This window comes from Trachypithecus francoisi, unplaced genomic scaffold (genome assembly GCF_009764315.1).
Source record: "Trachypithecus francoisi isolate TF-2019V2 unplaced genomic scaffold, Tfra_2.0 Lachesis_group10, whole genome shotgun sequence".
In the NCBI taxonomy this organism is placed as follows: Eukaryota; Metazoa; Chordata; class Mammalia; order Primates; family Cercopithecidae; genus Trachypithecus; species Trachypithecus francoisi.
The window spans coordinates 72,823,442-72,836,249 of record NW_022681455.1 but is presented as its reverse complement, the minus strand read 5'-3'; the positions used below and the strand labels follow the sequence as shown (position 1 = coordinate 72,836,249).

Here is a 12,808-nt window from a genome sequence, read left to right as displayed (position 1 = left end):
AGCACATATGACTATAATTTTAATAATTTTCAGATAATCAAGTTCCACAACTTTACAATGTTTAGAAAGCATGACAATTTTATCCCAGCATTAAAAAGACAAGAAATGTTATACATATTAAATCATAATTCTTTAAAACATTAAATCTCACCTTAAAAATCAACAACTAAGCAACAGATCAAAACTAGAAATTCACAGGACTCCAAAATTTTCTAATTGCATCAATTATTCTTTACAATTGAAAATACAGCTATTAGGCCGGACACGGTGGTTCACAACTGTAATTCCAACACTTTGGGAGGCCAAGTTGGGTGGATCATGAGATCAGGAGATTTGAGACCATCCTGGTTAACACAGTGAAACCCCATCTCTACTAAAAATACAAAAACAAAATTAGCTGGGCGTGGTGGCGGGTGCCTGTAGTCCCAGCTACTCGGGAGGCTGAGGCAAGAGAATGGCTTGAACCCGGGAGACAGAGGTTTCAGTGAGCCGACATCACATCACTGAACTCCAGCCTGGGCAACACAGTGAAACTCCGTCTCAAAATATATATATATATATATATATATATACACATACACACACATAACTATTACATTACTATGAGGGAAAAAATAAATCTCACAATTTAAAATGTCATTACATCTTCATAATCACATCTGTTCTTAATTTATAATTTACCTATAATCACAAAAAACTGCCAGAAACTTACACACCAATTATCTCCTACAAAAACTAATGTGATCAAATGTTCAATCTAATCAGTAATCCCAAAAATATATATTTAAATGAGATGTTATCATTCTTTTGACATGGTCCAAAAAATGAGACACTATTTCTAGCCAGGCACAGTGGCTGACACCTGTAATCCCAACACTTTGGGAGGCTAAAGCAGGAGGATCACTCGAGGTCAGGAGTTCAAAACTAGCCTGGCCAACATGGTGAAACCCCATCTCTACTAAAAATTTAAAAATTAGCCAGGCATGATGGCACACACCTGTAATCCTAGCTACTCAGGAGGCTGAGGCAGGAAAATCACTTGAACCCAGAAGGCGGAGGTTGCAGTGAGCTGAGATCATGCCACTGCATTCCAGCCTGGGCGACTGAGCAAGACTCCATCTCAAAAAAAAACAAAAGAGATACTAGTTCTGCCTGCAGAATTAGAAAAAAAATTTATTGTAATACTCTGCTAATGAAGGTAGAACTTACACATTTAAGTACTGTAAACAACTTAAATTGGTATAGTAGCTTTGAAAAGTAACATGACTATATGCATATATATTAAGAGTCAGAAGAAAGTTTAGACTTTTTGACCCAGTATTTTCACTTCCAGGCATCTATCCTTAAGAAAATAATCAAAAGTTCATGTATACAAGACTCAGTATCAACCTAAATGCCCATCTACAGGTAAATAGTAAGTATTCCACTGCAAAGCAGAGTGAAATCCTGTCATTTGCAGCAACAAAGATGGACCTAGAAGACAAGACATTATGTTAAGTAAAATAAGCCAGGCACAGAAACACAAACACTGTAAGAACTCACTCATTTCATGGAACCTAAAAAAGTTGATTTCATAAAAGTAGAGAGTAGAATAGTGCTTACCAACGAAAGGGGGTGGAGGACAGGCGGAGGATCAGGAGAGGTTGTTCAATGGGTACGACGTTACAGTTAGGAAGAATAAATTCTGATATTCTGTTACACAGTAGGGTGAATACAGCAAATAATAATGTAGGGTTTATTTCAAGATAGCTAAAAGAGATTTTGAACGTTGTTACCACAAAGAAATGACAAATGTTTAAAGTAATAAATATACTTTGATCATTATACTACATATACAAGCATTGAAATATCACATTGTGCCCCTAAATATGTACAATTATGTGTCAATTATAAATAAAAATTAATTTTAAAAAGCTTATATTCTCTGAAGTGGCAGTTAACAAAAAAAAGAGGAGGGGGGGCAGGTGAAAAACGAAACAAAGAAAAAAACTTGGAAATAAATATTTAACAATAAAAGGTAATTAACTAAATTACAATACAGTATAATTGAGCATTTGAAGAGTGAACAACCACAGGTTTGATTATTCAGTAAGAATTACCATGAGAAGCTATGACATACAGTAGAAAATATATACATGAAATCTGTTATGAGGATTAAAGACCATATATCTCCAATAGGCACTTTTTCACACATTAACATGTTTAAAATTGAGATGTATTTAGCATTTGATGATGTGTCAGTACTTAATTGGCAGTGACTTTCTTCCTTAAATATTAAGTGTGTACCTTAGAATTCATGGTATTTTAGATTCAATGAAACCTGGTACTGTAATGAATTGAAGACTTAAATTTGAAAGGTAGAAAGTACTCTGAGGTTGGTAACCTGAAACTAGACATCTAAATAGCAAGTGAGTCCAGAGACTGCTCAGCATCTCCCTTCATTTCATCAGTAACACCTACTTGCGGCATACCAAATAATGTTCATTTTTGGGTTTTGTGAAGGGGTTACACTGCAGATGAAGGAGTATCATGTTGCCTCTGGTTTTCGAAAAATTTGTTTAATAGCATGACAAATGCTTATTTCCTTAATTCCTTTCTCCCACCTCCTTCCTCAGGTCCACACTCTCCAGCCCTCTCAACTGCTCCAAGTTCCTCCAAGTATTCCAGGTTTATCCCATCTCTACACTTTAGCTCAAATGGCTTCTTCTGACAAAATCATTCCAAGCTGGAGACAGTGGTTCATGCCTGTAATCTTAACATTTTGGGAGGTCAAGGCGGGAGGACCACTTGAGGTCAAGAGTTCAAGACCAGTCTGGCCAACATGGTGAAACCTCTTCTCTACTAAAAATACAAAAATTAGCTGGGTGTGGTGGCAGGTGCCTGTAGTCCCAGCTACTCAGGAGGCTGAGGCATAACAATCACTTGAGCCTGGGAGGCGGAAGTTGCAGTGAGCCAAGATCGTGCCACTGCACTCCAGCCTGGGCAACCAAGCAAGACTCCATCTCAAAACAAATAAACAAACAAAAAGTCATTCCAGAACCACGTTCTGGCATCACCTTTCCCTGAGCTTCTCCTGCCTCAGGCCAATCTCCACCCACCAGCGTTTCTCACCTTTATTCCCACTGTGTCCCCTACACACTCTTCCACCAGATCCTGAAAAAAATGATATTGCTTGTATTTACTTACGTTCTTCCCACTAAACTGAAGCACCCTGATGGTGGGGATATCTGATTCATATGCATCTATCCCTCAAGCCAAGGACATAGTAAACCCTCTATAAATGCTGCATGCACCAAGAGGTTTAGAGTGCACCACAGACAACTTGTTGAACTAACTATATCCTAGACACTCCAGAAATATTCAAATAGGCATCAAAACCGAATTTTTAGTCCTACATATTTATGCCATATAATGTGAATTCAACTTTACTTATATATAATATTTTCCCAAAATTAATATTACTATTTGTGTACATTTTGCTGTATATAAGCTCAAGGGTTTTTAAAATCACAATTGCCTGCCGAATTTTATCAAACTTCTGCACTGTTTTGTTGTTGTCGAGTTTTTTGTTCGAGAGGAGGTCTCACTCTGTCACCCAGGTCAGAGTGCAGCAGCACAATCTGGGCTCACTGCAGCCTCCACTTCCCAGCTTCAAGCAATACTCCCACCTCAGCCTTCCAAGTAGCTGGGACCACAAGCACCCACCACCACACCCAGCTAATCTTTTGTATTTTTTTCGCCATGTTTCCCAGGCTGGAAACTTTTGCACTGTTAATGTGCCAAATTCTAATGATTTTTTAAAGTCACATTTGTTGAGGTATAATTTACATACAGTAAAATTCAACTTCTTAGGAGTACAGTTCAAGATACAAAATAGGCCAGGCATGGTGGCTCAAACTGTAATCTCACAAGTTTGGGAGGCCAAGGTAGGAGAATCACTTGAGCCCAGGAGTTCAAGACAATCCAGGGCAACATAGTGAGACTCCTAACTCTACAAAAAAACTTAAAATTAGCTGGGTATGGTGGTGCATACCTGTAGTCCCAGGTACTCGGGAAACTGAAGTGGGAGGATCACTTGAGCCCAGAAGGTTAAGGCTGCAGTGAGCCATGACTGTGCCACTGCACTCCAGCCTGGAAAACAGAGCAAGACTGTTTCCAAAAAAAAGAAGAATAAAGATACTGTTTCCAAAAAAAAGATACAGAATAGTTCCATTCCTCCAAAAAGTTCCCTCATGCTCCCTTTGTAGTCAATTTCATTTGCCTTTCTTAGCTCCTGGCCACCACTTATCTGATTTCTGTTATTATGGAGATTAGTTTTGCCTGTTCTAGAATTTCATATATATGGAATCATGTATTCCTGAGTTCTGGTGTCTTTTACTTAGCATAACGCTTGTGAGATTCATCCATGCTGTTGTGGCTATCAGTAGTTGGGTTCTATTTACTGCTGAGTAGTTTTCCACTGTATGGGGTTATTTGCTTATCTGTTGATTTGCTGACAGGTACTGGAATGTTTCCAATTTGAGGCAATTATTAATAAAGCTGCTACATATACTCACACGTAAGTCTCTGTGTAGACATTGCTCTTGGATAAATACCTGGGAGTAGGATTCCCAATAGTATGGTAAGCAGCATATGAGAGTTCCAATTGTTCTACATCCTTGCTAGCATTTAGTAGTACAAGTGTACAAAATTTTAGCCTTTCTAATGGGTGTGTAGCACCATGTCATTGCATAGGCATCTTTACAAAATAAATGGCCTGAACTCTTCAAAAATTTTAAGGTCATGAAACACAAAGAAAGATAAATAACTATTTCAGATGACACGAGACTAAAGCACATAACAAGCGAATGCAACGCATAATCTGGGACTTATCTTTGCTATGAACGACATGCTTTAGACAACTTGTGAACTCCGAATACGGTCTGCAGATTTTAAATTATAGTAGTGATAACTGTTACCTACGGTCAGGTGAGATAATGATTCTGCTATCAAGAAATACACACTGGGCCGGGCGCGGTGGCTCAAGCCTGTAATCCCAGCACTTTGGGAGGCCGAGGCGGGTGGATCACGAGGTCAGGAGATCGAGACCCTCCTGGCTAACACGGTGAAACCCCGTCTCTACTAAAAATACAAAAAACTAGCCTGGCGCGGTGGCGGGCGCCTGTAGTCCCAGCTACTCGGAGGCTGAGGCGGGAGAATGGCGTAAACCCGGGAGGCGGAGCTTGCAGTGAGCCAAGATCACGCCACTGCACTCCAGCCTGGGCGACACAGCGAGACTCCGCTCTCAAAAAAAAAAAAAAGAAAGAAATACACACTGAAGTATTTAGGGGTAAAGGGGCAGCATGTCAACTTGTCAAAAAGTTCAGAAAAAAAGTTGTTCAAGACATGTATGTATGTATGTATATGTACAGAGAAAGAGAAAAAGATAAAGAAAATGTGGTAAGGTGTTCATCTGAGAAATCTGGGTAAAGGGTATGCAGGAATTCATTGTACAGTACAGCCCTTGCAGCCCTTCTGGAAATATGAAATTAACAGCAAAATAAAAATAAGAAAAAATATATAAGAATACTACAAAGAAACTATAAAACATTATTAAATTAATAAGGACCTAACTAAAGTAAGCAACACACTATGATCTAAAGTGAGAAGACTCAATACTACTGAAAATGTCAATTCTCTCCAACACGATCTCCAGGTTAAATGCAATCCCAATTAAAATTTCAACAGATTTTCTTCGGGGAACTTGACAAGCTTATTCTAAAATGTATGCAGAAATGCAGAGGCCAAGAATAGCCAAGACGTTCTTCAAGAAGACCTAGACAAGAAGAAAAGATTTACTATAAAGCTACAATAAAACAGTGTGGTAACAGTGCATGAATAGACAGACCAAGGGAAAAGAGCAAAGATTTATATATATAAATATGTAGGCTGGGCACAGTAGCTCAAACCTGTAATCTCAGCACTTTGGGAAGCCGAAGCAGGCAGATCACCTGAAGTCAGGAGTTCGAGACCAGCCGGGCCAACATGGTGAAACCCTGTCTCTACTAAACACACACACACACACACACAATTTAGCTGGGCACGGTGGCAGGTGCCTGTAATCTCAGCTACTCAGCAGGCTGAGGCAGAAGAATCGCTTGAACCTGGGAGACGGAGGTTGCAATGAGCCAGGATCGCACCATTACACTCCAGCCTGGGCAACAGAGCAAGACTCCATCTCAAAAAAAAAAAAAAAAAAGTGTTTTAATTAAAAAATAAACATATAAATATTTAGTGGATTTAATTTACAACAAAAGTAGGCAATGCAGATAATGAGGAAAGACGAACTCTTCAATAAATGCTACAGGGACAACTGGATATCCACTTGGGGGTAAAAAATAAAATTTGAGTCCTACTGCACATCATATACAAAAATTATATATAGGTGGGTCATAAATTACATGTGAAAAGCAAACAATAAAGCTACTATAAGTTTGTATAGGAGATCATCTTCATGACCTCACAACAGGAAAAAAAAAATTAACACAGAACCCAAAAGTCAGGCAGTGGTAGCACGTGCCTATATTCCCAGCTCCACGGGAGGATTGCTTGAGCCCAGGATTTCCAGGCTGCAGTCACGCCTGTGAATAGCCACTGCAGTCTAGTGTGGACAACACAGCCATACCCAGTCTCAAAAAAAAAAAAAAAAAAGACCAAAACACAAAACAAAACAAAAAACCACGATCCAAAGCAACATTAATCACAAAGGAACCTTTGTATAAATTTGACAAATTAATAACTTGTATTCTTAATTACTACACTATACTTCTTCCTCCAAAAGAATAAATTTCAGCATAATTTCCAGCTATTCTTATGACTTTCTTTTTAAATAGGAGAAAGCTTGCTACTCTGTGCTTCAAAAGATTAGCCTGGGAAAAGCTACATATAAAATCAATGTAACTTGTACATTATACTGAATTCATTCCTCTGTTTGCCCAGCAATAGAACAGACAGCAATTAATGTACATCCCTCTCTCTCCCTTTTCCTGAATTGTAAGGGCCTGACATACAGTTGATGCTCGATAAAATATCCCCTGAATAAATGACTAGATAAATAAATGAAAATTTACATTTACTTAATTAAAAACACTACATAAATCCACATTTGGAAAACAAATAAAAGTGTGCACTGAATACTAAAAGCATAATGAATTATAAAGTAACTACTTACATCATTACCCTGCCCCCCACCAATTCCAAGGATTAACAAATTAAACCACAAATCACTTTCAGTTTCTAACAAAGTTTCAAACTAAAGCTATACCCCTCAATCTTCAGCTGATACTTTAATCCTCTGCTCCACCCTCATCTTTTTCTTTGCTTTTTTGTTTTGTTTTGTTTTGTTTTTTGTTTTTTTTTTTTAATTATACTTTAAGTTCTAGGGTACATGTGCATAAGGTACAGGTTTGTTACATATGTATACTTGTGCCATGTTGGTGTGCTGCACCCATCAACTAGTCAGCACCCATCAATTCATTATTTATATCATGTATAACTCCCAATGCAATCCCTCCCTCCTCCCCCTCCCCATGATAGGCCACAGTGTGTGATGTTCCCCTTCCCGAGTCCAAGTGATCTCATTGTTCAGTTCCCACCTATGAGTGAGAACATGCGGTGTTTGGTTTTCTCTTCTTGTGATAGTTTGCTAAGAATGATGGTTTCCAGCTGCATCCATGTCCCTACAAAGGACGCAAACTCATCCTTTTTGATGGCTGCATAGTATTCCATGGTGTATATGTGCCACATTTTCTTAATCCAGTCTGTCACAGATGGAAATTTGGGTTGATTCCAAGTCTTTGCTATTGTGAATAGTGCCGCAATAAATATACGTGTGCATGTGTCTTTGTAGTAGAATAATTTATAATACTTTGGGTATATACCCAGTAGTGGGATGGCTGGGTCATATGGTACATCTAGTTCTAGATCCTTGAGGAATTGCCATATTGTTTTCCATAATGGTTGAACTAGTTTACAATCCCACCAACACTGTAAAAGTGTTCCTATTTCTCCACATCCTCTCCAACACCTGTTGTTTCCTGACTTTTTAATGACTGCCATTCTAACTGGTGTGAGATGGTATCTCATTGTGGTTTTGATTTGCATTTCTCTGATGGCGAGTGATGATGAGCATTTTTTCATGTGTCTGTTGGCTGTATGAATGTCTTCTTTTGAGAAATGTCTGTTCATATCCTTTCCCCACTTTTGATGGGGTTGTTTGTTTTTTTCTTGTATATTTGTTTGAGTTCTTTGTAGATTCTGGATATTAGCCCTTTGTCAGATGAGTAGATTGCAAAAATTTTCTCCCATTCTGTAGGTTGCCTGTTCACTCTGATGGTAGTTTCTTTTACTGTACAGAAGCTCTTTAGTTTAATTAGATCCCATTTGTCAATTCTGGCTTTTGTTGCCGTTGCTTTTGGTGTTTTAGACATGAAGTCCTTGCCCATGCCTATTTCGTGAATGGTACTACCTAGATTTTCTTCTAGGGTTTTTATGGTATTAGGTCTAACATTTAAGTCTCTAATCCATCTTGAATTAATCTTCGTATAAGGAGTAAGGAAAGGATCCAGTTTCAGCTTTCTACTTATGGCTAGCCAATTTTCCCAGCACCATTTATTAAATAGGGAATCCTTCCCCCATTTCTTGTTTCTCTCAGGTTTGTCAAAGATCAGATGGCTGTAGATGTGTGGTATTATTTCTGAGGACTCTGTTCTGTTCCATTGGTCTAGATCTCTGTTTTGGTACCAGTACCATGCTGTTTTGGTTACTGTAGCCTTGTAGTATAGTTTGAAGTCAGGTAGCGTGATGCCTCCAGCTTTGTCCTTTTGACTTAGGATTGTCTTGGCAATGCGGGCTCTTTTTTGGTGCCATATGAACTTTAAAGCAGTTTTTTCCAATTCTGTGAAGAAACTCATTGGTAGCTTGATGGGGATGGCATTGAATCTATAAATAATCTTGGGCAGTATGGCCATTTTCACGATATTGATTCTTCCTATCCATGAGCATGGTATGTTCTTCCATTTGTTTGTGTCCTCTTTGATTTCACTGAGCAGTGGTTTGTAGTTCTCCTTGAAGAGGTCCTTGACATCCCTTGTAAGCTGGATTCCTAGGTATTTGATTCTCTTTGAAGCAATTGTGAATGGAAGTTCATTCATGATTTGGCTCTCTGTTTGTCTGTTACTGGTGTATAAGATGCTTGTCATTTTTGCACATTAATTTTGTATCCTGAGACTTTGCTGAAGTTGCTTATCAGCTTAAGGAGATTTTGGGCTGAGACGATGGGGTTTTCTAAATATACAATCATGTCATCTGCAAACAGGGACAGTTTGATTTCTTCTTTTCCTAACTGAATACCCTTGATTTCTTTCTCTTGCCTGATTGCCCTAGCCAGAACTCCCAACATTATGTTGAATAGGAGTGGTGAGAGAGGGCATCCCTGTCTTGTGCCAGTTTTCAAAGGGAATTTTTCCAGTTTTTGCCCATTCAGTATGATATTGGCTGTGGGTTTGCCATAAATAGCTCTTATTATTTTGAGGTACGTTCCATCAATACCGAATCTATTGAGCGTTTTTAGCATGAAGGGCTGTTGAATTTTGTCAAAAGCCTTTTCTGCATCTATTGAGATAATCATGTGGTTCTTGTCTTTGGTTCTGTTTATATGCTGGATTATATTTATTGATTTGTGAATGTTGAACCAGCCTTGCATCCCAGGGATGAAGCCCACTTGATCATGGTGGATAAGCTTTTTGATGTGCTGCTGAATCCAGTTTGCCAGTATTTTATTGAGGATTTTTGCATCGATGTTCATCAGGGATATTGGTCTAAAATTCTTTTTTTGTTGTGTCTCTGCCAGGCTTTGGTATCAGGATGATGTTGGCCTCGTAAAATGAGTTAGGGAGGATTCCCTCTTTTTCTATTGATTGGAATAGTTTCAGAAGGAATGGTACCAGCTCCTCCTTGTACCTCTGGTAGAATTCAGCTGTGAATCCATCTGGTCCTGGACTTTTTTTGGTGGGGAGGCTATTAATTGTTGCCTGAATTTCAGAGCCTGCTATTGGTCTATTCAGGGATTCAACTTCTTCCTTGTTTAGTCTTGGAAGAGTGTAAGTGTCCAGGAAATTATCCATTTCTTCTAGATTTTCTAGTTGATTTGCGTAGAGGTGTTTATAGTATTCTCTGATGGTAGTTTGTATTTCTGTGGGGTCGGTGGTGATATCCCCTTTATCATTTTTTATTGCATCTATTTGGTTCCTCTCTCTCTTCTTCTTTATTAGTCTTGCTAGTGGTCTGTCAATTTTGTTGATCTTTTCAAAAAACCAACTCCTGGATTCACTGATTTTTTGGAGGGTTTTTTGTGTCTCTATCTCCTTCAGTTCTGCTCTGATCTTAGTTATTTCTTGCCTTCTGCTAGCTTTTGAATGTGTTTGCTCTTGCCTCTCTAGTTCTTTAAATTGTGATGTTAGAGTGTCAATTTTAGATCTGTCCTGCTTTCTCTTGTGGGCATTTAGTGCTATAAATTTGCCTCTACACACTGCTTTAAATGTGTCCCAGAGATTCTGGTATGTTGTGTCTTTGTTCTCATTGGTTTCAAAGAACATCTTTATTTCTGCCTTCATTTCGTTATGTACCCAGTAGTCATTCAGGAGCAGGTTGTTCAGTTTCCATGTAGTTGAGCGGTATTGATTGAGTTTCTTAGTCCTGAGTTCTAGTTTGATTGCACTGTGGTCTGAGAGACAGTTTGTTATAATTTCTGTTCTTTTACATTTGCTAAGGAGTGCTTTACTTCCAACTATGTGGTCAATTTTGGAATAAGTGCGATGTGGTGCTGAGAAGAATGTATATTCTGTTGATTTGGGGTGGAGAGTTCTATAGATGTCTATTAGGTCCGCTTGGTGCAGAGATGAGTTCAATTCCTGGATATCCTTGTTAACTTTCTGTCTCGTTGATCTGTCTAATGTTGACAGTGGGGTGTTGAAGTCTCCCATTATTATTGTATGGGAGTCTAAGTCTCTTTCTAAGTCTCTAAGGACTTGCTTTATGAATCTGGGTGCTCCTGTATTGGGTGCATATATATTTAGGATAGTTAGCTCTTCCTGTTGAATTGATCCCTTTACCATTATGTAATGGCCTTCTTGTCTCTTTTGATCTTTGATGGCTTAAAGTCTGTTTTATCAGAGACTAGGATTGCAACCCCTGCTTTTTTTTGTTCTCCATTTGCTTGGTAGATCTTCCTCCATCCCTTTATTTTGAGCCTATGTATGTCTCTGCATGTGAGATGGGTCTCCTGAATACAGCAGACTGATGCGTCTTGACTCTTTATCCAGTTTGCCAGTCTGTGTCTTTTAATTGGAGCATTTAGTCCATTTACATTTAAGGTTAATATTGTTATGTGTGAACTTGATCCTGCCATTATGATATTAACTGGTTATTTTGCTCGTTAGTTGATGCAGTTTCTTCCTAGCCTCGATGGTCTTTACATTTTGGCATGTTTTTGCAATGGCTGGTACCGCTTGTTCCTTTCCATGTTTAGGGCTTCCTTCAGGGTCTCTTGTAAGGCAGGCCTGGTGGTAACAAAATCTCTAAGCATTTGCTTATCTGTAAAGGATTTTATTTCTCCTTCACTTATGAAACTTAGTTTGGATGGATATGAAATTCTGGGTTGAAAATTCTTTTCTTTAAGAACGTTGAATATTGGCCCCCACTCTCTTCTGGCTTGGAGAGTTTCTGCCGAGAGGTCTGCTGTTATTCTGATGGGCTTCCCTTTGTGGGTAACCCGACCTTTCTCTCTGGCTGCCCTTAAGATTTTTTCCTTCATTTCAACTTTGGTGAATCTGGCAATTATGTGTCTTGGAGTTGCTCTTCTGGAGGAGTATCTTTGTGGCGTTCTCTGTATTTCCTGAATTTGAATGTTGGCCTGCCCTACTAGGTTGGGGAAGTTCTCCTGGATGATATCCTGAAGAGTGTTTTCCAACTTGGTTCCATTTTCCCCCTCACTTTCAGGCACCCCAATCAGACATAGATTTGGTCTTTTTACATAATCCCATACTTCTTGCAGGCTTTGTTCATTTCTTTTTCTTCTTTTTTCTTTTGGTTTTCTCTTCTCATTTCATTTCATTCATTTGATCCTCAATCGCTGATACTCTTTCTTCCAGTTGATCGAGTCGGTTACTGAAGCTTGTGCATTTGTCACGTATTTCTCGTGTCATGGTTTTCATCTCTGTCATTTCGTTTATGACCTTCTCTGCATTAATTAGTCTAGCTGTCAATTCTTCCACTCTTTTTTCAAGATTTTTAGTTTCTTTGCGCTGGGTACGTAATTCCTCCTTTAGCTCTGAGAAGTTTGATGGACTGAAGCCTTCTTCTCTCATCTCGTCAAAGTCGTTCTCTGACCTGCTGTGATCCGTTGCTGGCGATGGGCTGTGCTCCTTTGCAGGGGGAGATGCGCTCTTATTTTTTGAATTTCCAGCTTTTCTGCCCTGCTTTTTCCCCAACTTTGTGGTTTTATCTGTCTCTGGTCTTTGATGATGGTGACGTACTGATGGGGTTTTGGTATAGGTGTCCTTCCTGTTTGATAGTTCTCCTTCTGACAGTCAGGACCCTCAGCTGTAGGTCTGTTGGAGATTGCTTGAGGTCCACTCCAGACCCTGTTTGCCTGGGTATCAGCAGCAGAGGTTGCGGAAGATAGAATATTGCTGAACAGCGAGTGTACCTGTCTGATTCTTACTTTGGAAGCTTCCTCTCAGGGGCGTACTCCACCCTGTGAGGTGTGGGG

General features: G+C 39.1%; 1 protein-coding gene across 10 annotated transcripts in view; it reads right to left on the bottom strand.

Moving 5' to 3' along the window:
* The window catches only part of MYO6 (myosin VI), a 176,027-nt gene that overhangs the window by 126,018 nt on the left and 37,201 nt on the right, over positions 1–12,808 (bottom strand). The window contains exon 2 of one of the 10 annotated variants that reach the window (XM_033217695.1): positions 1,603–1,749. The exons of the other annotated variants lie outside the window; for them this stretch is intronic. The gene's annotated coding sequence lies outside the window, so the exon portion shown is untranslated. The remainder of the gene's footprint in view (positions 1–1,602; positions 1,750–12,808) is intronic. 10 annotated transcript variants of the gene reach the window in all.